The sequence below is a fragment of the Apium graveolens genome, chromosome 10, assembly GCF_009905375.1.
Source record: "Apium graveolens cultivar Ventura chromosome 10, ASM990537v1, whole genome shotgun sequence".
In the NCBI taxonomy this organism is placed as follows: domain Eukaryota; kingdom Viridiplantae; phylum Streptophyta; class Magnoliopsida; order Apiales; family Apiaceae; genus Apium; species Apium graveolens.
This window is the reverse complement of record NC_133656.1, coordinates 35131091-35139208: the sequence shown is the minus strand read 5'-3', so window position 1 is coordinate 35139208 and position 8118 is coordinate 35131091.

The following is an 8118-nucleotide window of genomic DNA, read 5'->3' as shown; positions in this document are numbered from 1 at the left end:
CATTCTGCTTGACTTGAAGGCCCAAAAAATAGCTAAGTTCTCCCATCATACTCATTTGATATCTTAACTGCCTTAGCTTGGAAAACCTTTTACAAAGTCTGTCATTTGTAAAACCAAAAATGATATCATCAACATATATTTGCACCAAAAGTAAGTCTTTTCCATGGTTGAGATAGAATAAAATTTTGTCAATAGTCCCTCTGTTAAATCCACTTTCCAGAAGAAACTGAGCCAATGTCTCATACCATGCTTTTAGAGCTTGCTAAAGGCCATAAAGTGCTTTATCAAGTCTGTAGACATGATTAGGAAATTTTGAATCTACAAAACCAGGAGGTTGTTCAACATATACTTCTTCTTCCAATTCTCCATTAAGTAAAACACTTTTTACATCCATTTGAAAGACTGTAAACTTTTTGTGAGCAGCATAAGCCAAAAATATTCTTATGGCTTCCAATCTAGCAACTGGTGCAAATGTTTCATCATAATCAATTCCCTCATGTTGAGAATATCCTTTTGCAACCAGCCTTGCTTTATTCCTTATAATTATGCCATCACTATCAGTTTTATTTCTGAACACCCATTTTGTACCAACAACAGATCTATTCTTTGGTCTTGGCACTAGGGTCCAGACTTTATTTCTTTCAAATTCATTTAACTCTTCCTGCATTGCTTGCACCCAATCAACATCTTGAAGAGCTTCTTCCACTTTCTTTAGTTCAGCCTGAGAAAGAAAAGAATGATAGAGACATTCATTTGATGTTGCTGTTCTAGTTCTAATACCTGCTTCAGGATCTCTAATTATCAAGTCAGGTGTATGTGCTTTAGTCCACTTCCTTGCAGATGGAAGGTTCTCTCTAGAACTGGATGCTCCCCCATGATCCATGCTGTCTCCATCAACATTTTCTGATACTCCCCCTGAAATTATGCTCTCTGAGTTGGATCCTTCAGAATTTGAGTTTCTAGAATTATCAGAACTTGGCCCATCAGAACTTGATGAATCAGAACTTGAAGAGCCTGTTCTAGATTCTGATGCTTCTTGAGATGTGGTTGGATCTTCAATATGCTCCCTCTGCACAGGTGCATTTTCCTTTGGCGTAGTTACCACAGTTTCAATAACATCAGAGTTTAACCCATCAGAATTTGCAGTATCAGGATTTGGACTATCAGAATTTACAGAATAAGAATTTAAAACTTCATTCTCAAATCTCAGCTGATCATGATTATTGAAATCTTCAAGTCTAGTAATCTTCTTATCATCAAATGAGACATTGATAGATTCCATGACTACCCTTATTCTTAAATTGTAGACTCTGAAGGCTTTTATGGAAAGTGGATATCCAACAAAAATTCCTTTATCAGCTTTTAGATCAAATTTGGATAGCTGTTCAGGATGAGTCTTAAGAACAAAATACTTGCATCCAAATACATGAATGTACTTCAGATTTGGCTTCTTTTTCTTCACCATCTCATATGGTGTCTTTCCATGCTTGTTGATAAGTGTTGCATTCAGAGTAAAATAAGCAGTCTACACAGCTTCAGCCCAAAAGTAGGTTGGTAACTTTGCATCATCAAGCATAGTTCGTGCAACTTCAAAAAGAGTTCTATTCTTTCTTTCAACAACTCCATTTTGCTGTGGAGTTCCAGGAGCAGAAAATTCCGGCTTTATTCCATGGTCTTTGCAGAACTCTTCCATAATCATATTCTTGAACTCAGTGCCATTATCACTTCTTATGATTTTCACAGAGTCTTTGACCAACTTATCCAGTTGTTTGACATGATCAATCAAGATAGATGCAGTTTCACTTTTTATGTGCAAAAAATACACCAATGTGTATCTGGTAAACTCATCTACTATGAACATAGCATATTTTTTCTTTGCAATAGACATGACATTCACTGGACCAAATAGATCAACATGCAGTAGGTGATAAGGCTCAAGAATTGAAGATTCACTCTTGCCCTTGAATGAAGATTTTCTTTTTTTTGCCTTTTGACATGAATCACAAAGGCCATCAGGAGCAAATACTGATTTTGGCAGTCCTCTCACAAGATCTTTCTTGACTAGTTCATTTATATTGTTGAAATTTAAATGAGAGAGTTTCTTATGCCAATCCCAGCTTTCTTCAATTGATGCTCTGCTTAGCAGACAGATTGCAGAACCATCAGAATTTGTTGAAAGCTTGGCTTCATAAATGTTACCATGCCTGTATCCCTTTAGAACAACTTTGCATGTAGATTTGCTTACAACTTTATAGTGTTCTTCAAAGAAATCCACATGATAACCTCTGTCACAGATTTGACTAACACTAAGCAGATTATATTTAAATCTTGAGACTAGAGCTACTTTTTCAATGATGACATTCCCAAGATTGATATTTCCATATCCCAGATTTTTTCCCATGTTGCCATCTCCATAAGAAACTCCTGGGCCAGCTTTCTCCACAAAATTTGATAGCAAGGCTTTATTTCCAATCATATGTCCTGAACATCCACTGTCCAAAACTATGATGTTTTTCCTATTACCCTGCAATCACAAAGACCACTAATGATTAGTTTTAAGGACCCAGACTTGCTTGGATCCTTTGGCCTTATTAAGTTTATTAACATTTGCGTGAATTTAACATCAGAGTTTATGTTAACATTTTTCTTATCAGAATTTACAGTATCAGACTTTGCATCAGAACTTACACTAGAAGGAATAATGCTAACTTTCTTTAAAGAAGGTTTTATTTGATAATAATCATAGTAAAAACTATGATATTCCTTACAAGTATAAATGGAATGCCATAAACTACCACAATGAAAACAAGGATTTTGTAGCTTAAACCTAACAGACTGACTCTTAACTCCTGACTTAGAAGCTAAGGAGTTTATATTCTTATTCTTCCTGCAAAAAGAAGCCAGATGGTTAAAATTTCCACAGTTATAGTATTTCTTTCTAGGAGCATTAGGAACAGGCATCTAATTATTGCTTTTATTCATACCTTCCTTTCCATTCCTATTTTGCCTAGGTGGCTTTACCTTGTTTACATTCTTAATCTCTTTCAGCTTATACTTAAGCTACTTCTTTGTCATTAAGCCTATGTTAACTTCAGCTGGTTTATCCTGTTTTAACTTATCAGAAGTTGACTCTACCTTAACTTTTGTCTCAATAGCTTTCATCTTTTCAGAATCAGACTTTACAGTTTTAGCTACAAACTTAACAGGATTTACCTTTGGCTTATAAGTCTGTTTAACAGTAATTGACTTAATTTTTTCATTTCCTGTTTCACTTTTATCATCTCCATAACCTAAGCCCTCTTTCCAGTTTCCCCTAATTAGTAAATTCTGAGTTGTTCTGCCAGAGTTAGTCCAAGTCCTGATAATCTCTCTTTCCTTTTCTAACTCAGTTTTTAGAGATTGATTCAATTTTAACACTTCATCTCTAACATAAAAAGCATCATCTCTTTCTTTCTGAGTTTGATGGAACATAACTAACTCCTTTTCTAAATAGTCATTCCTTTTCTTAAAAGCCATATTGTAACGCCCCAAATCCGGGGTCAAGATTTGGTGTTACTAAACCATTATTACATAAAGTAAAGAAATAAATAAATAACCCCTTAAGTCCGGATCTTTTACAGGTCATGGTATGAAACAAGAATCTAACCTTCTATAACTCACTTCAACTATAATACAAGTATATATACCTTTGAACTAATGCTCTTGTCACATTCTTCTAACACCTTCAACCTCTCGCAACGGAACTTCTCTAACTTCTGCTGTCTATCAAGGCTATTCACTTTAGTCCTTATCTGTTTCTGGCAGAAATAAGAATTGACAAAGCAAGAGTGAGCCAAAAATGCCCAGCAAGTATATAATTTGAGTTTCAAATATTAATTTTAAAGAAAACTTCCAGACAAAATCTCTGAAATATTTTGAAGAGCGAAACACGAAATCATTTGAAGGATATATCTCGTTATCTTAAAATCAATTTGATTTACATTGCTATGAATCACTTAGGACATAATGACATTTTTGTCAGAGCTTTTAGAGATCGCGTGTTTTCAAAATAGCTTCTGGTATCATTTCATAATTGAGCAATGGATGCAATAACTATTCATAAAACGACGTTCAAGAAATTCATAACTATTCAGTATCCATCATTATCGACTAAGTTTCCATAGACTTAGCCTGCTAAACCAGCCTGATAAGGACGGGTTGAATAATTAAGAAGATCTCAATTCATTCGAGATCCTAACTATCACTGAGCAACTAATGCTGCAGCAACAATCTGAACCTCGAATATATTTAGAAACATTGTAATTTCCCAAAACTGAGTGCTAAGAAAGAATAACTTTAACCCATAATCACATTTTATTTCAAGAGGGAATGCCGTTAATGGCGATCAACAACAAATTGGACTGAACACTAGAAACCAACATATGCACTATAACCTGCTGATCAGTCAGAAGATAGTGCGGATCTATACCCAACTGCATAGACCCAACCAACATATGGGGCACCCAGGCAACTATGGCCTAAAGGGTCCGGTCCATCTCCGGCCCATAGGATCCAGCTCCTCACTGGTCCTCATAAAAATCATCCAGCCCGTAGAGTATTTTGATATCAAATCATTCTGATTTCAAAACATCCCAAATTAGGGTTCGCAAATAACCCGAACGAATGGGTATTTGCTCAAGAGAGCAATCGAATTATAGGAACAAGAATTTAAAAGAACTGGCATAATAAGAATAATTGCAGCGAAATATAAAACAGTTAACTATTCTGAACCTAGAATAGGAGAGAATAAATAATTGCAGTATTTAAGGAGAAAGGTTAGGAATACTTGCAGTATTTAAAAGAAAGTTCGGGAATACTTGCATAAACAGAATTATTTAATTCAGCGATATGTTTATCGATTCTAAACTGAGAATAGGGAAAGCAATACTTGCATGATAAAATTTAAAATAAATATCACTTGAACAATAAGTGATGATAGAGATACTTGCCTCAATAAGCTTTAACCGTTATTATTGGTTGACTTGGGTTCGACTTAGATCGTTCGGCTTTATCATGCACCTACTATCCTATTCTCGATACGATCCCAACATTCAGACCCTTTGGTTGGAACTTCGTTGATCTCGACGTCTAATCACTAGATCGTTCCTAGTCCGATGTCACGTCTCGGGTCTTCCGTCTAAAACCTACAGGGTTGAAATACCCTAATTCAGATAATCGCTTAAGCTTACATCAAATCACTATTCTATTTTACCCATACGATTTCATAACCGAATTCATGTTTATATGTATTATCGAAATACACATAGCAATTACGGTTCACATCTTCGAAAATCGGTTCGGTATTTAATTTCGGAAAATACGTATGTTTGTCATTTTGAAAAAAAAATAGGGTAATCGATTATTCACAAAATATCTTGTCACATCACACAAGTCAGTTTCCTAAAGTTCAATTATATCCTTGTTCGACGTCTCTGACAATTACAGGTTACGTTTCCGTATTTTCGGAATTAATTTTCCGAAAATCGGACATCGTTTCCTCTATTTATCGGCCTGCCCGTCGAATCATCTCGACGTCAACCACAATCAATAATCACATCCAATCCATAACTACAATTCACAATTTCCAAACACCAGTACGAATTTAATTTATTAGTTATTATTCGTTTTCACTTTGTAATTAATAACACGAACCAATTTATTTAATTAATAAATGTAGGACTCAGATAAAAATCATCATCGCCCACCGTCGGCTCGCCGAGGCTCATCGCCGACGGCGATAAAATTTACGGGTACCCGATTAATTTCGGGTTTCCTACATAAATTTCATCGATTAAATAAATAATTATTCCCGCACAATAAATTGTATTTCACGAAACCTTAATCAAATATATCCTGCAGAACATAAGATAAATTAATAAAATATTTATACAGGACATAACTGAACCAACAGTTAACATCCATAGACACGCGCCTACGCGCCAACCGGAAAATACAGAGCACAGCAAAACCAACAACACACAGACACAGACACAATAACGGCACAACCACAATACTCCCACAGAGATATATACACTCGCATGTGCGTGTATATGCATCTGAACCAATAATTAATCCGATACCAAGGTGACAGAATCACCGGACTACCGCCGGCAACGGAAAACAAACAAAAAAAACAGCGGCGGGAAGCCGTGAAACAGATGGCCGGAAACAGAGGCGGCTCAACCAGAAAACGGGGAAAAGAACAGAGGGGTTGGAGAGATTGATGTTGAGAGAGAGGAAGAGAGGATTGAAGAGAGAGATTGATTGAGGGTTGAAGAGAATAGACGGGTTGAACCCGATAAATAATCGGCCCCCCTTCTTTATTTCGTTTTATTACTTGTTGAATTAACGAACAACACGATACTCAAAATTTAGAATATCTGACGAGTAATTACGAGTATCATAATTCCGAAATTTTCCCAAAAATAACATTTAAAATTTATCGAAGTAATTAAAATTTAAATAAATAAAATTTTCATAATTCTTTACAATATTTTTAATGATGCGTAACGTACCTGTATTTATCGATTTAACGAATAAATGTGTGGGTGAATAAAAGTCATAAAATTGCCGGAATAATTTTTGAAATGCTCGAAATATTTGAAAGTCAATAAAATAAAATTTTCAAAAATTCTGGAATTAAATACTGATTTTATAATTAAATGAGATCAGAAATTTATTTAAATTTAAATAATAAATAAAATATTGATTTCTGAATTTTATAAACCCCTAAAATAATAAATGAATTTATAGAACACAAAAATAATTCTTTTGAAATAAATGTTCAATAAAATCACTTTAAAATGAACTAAATACATATAGCTCGAAAATTAATTATAAAATTAATTTTCGTGTCCAACAAATCACAAACAATTAATAATACAGCAACACATAGCCGACAGACCCATCACACATTTTATTTATTCAGTAATTCGATAATTACCTTTACAGACCGGATCCGAAAATAGGTTACTTAGCCGCTAAGTAACTGAAAAGACGATACGACTTTAATACCAAATTTGGATAATTATCAAAACAGAGCTTCCTATAAAATAATTTATACGATATTAAGGTAATAATATCTCGCCTTTTGAGAATATGGGTTCCTATCGATATATAAAATGGTTTGCATATCGAAAATTTCACACCGGGACTCGTACAGGTCAAACTGTACTCCGGATTGAAAAAGTCAAAACACGGAAAGTGTTCAGAATTATCAGATTAGGTTAGGAAGGAGTTTTCGGAAGAGTTTCGGGTTGTAAAAACGTAAAAACGATTGAAGTCGGACGATTCCCGGCTTTATAAAATAATTTTGTAATTATTCAGAAAATAATTAATAATTTCATAAATTATTATAAAATCATCTAATACTCCAAAAATTACCAGAAAAATACCTTAATTATCTATATTTTATTCTGGACATATTAAAATTAACATACTCACATTTTATTACATACAAACATCCAAATATTATTATCAAACACCAGATAATTCACCAAAAATTCATATAATATTCACATAATAATCATATATTGATATAAATAATTATACGATATTTCCCAGATGTTACATCCTTCCCTCCTTAAAAGGATTCTGTCCTCAGAATCACGCTAAGGAATAATACTAATATTTTTCAAGTATATAACTTTCATTTTCTCAGGTTAATCTCTCAACCTCATAATTTTTCATAACTTTAACGTATAATACCAATCTTTCCTTTATAGCCTCTTGCTAATATCATATTTTATTTATTGCTTGCATAACTCAATTCAACTCTCCATCTCCTATATATACTGGAGCTAACCTACTTCTTCCGAATATCTACAGATAAACGCCTTATGAATGCGCTGTATGAGTAACGGTGAAGCCAACTCACTTCTACTTATCATGTCTATTTACTACTTAGGAGGAACAACATAACACATCTTAATTCTCTTTTTCTTTCTAATTCTAATAACTCGTGCCTACGTGCATTTCCAATTGTTACTTGGTGTTGAATCTCGTCCTCATATGTTTCTTCGTTCAAATAATCTAATTTGTAATCACTTCCTATCGCACTGGAGGTAACCGTTCCTGTAA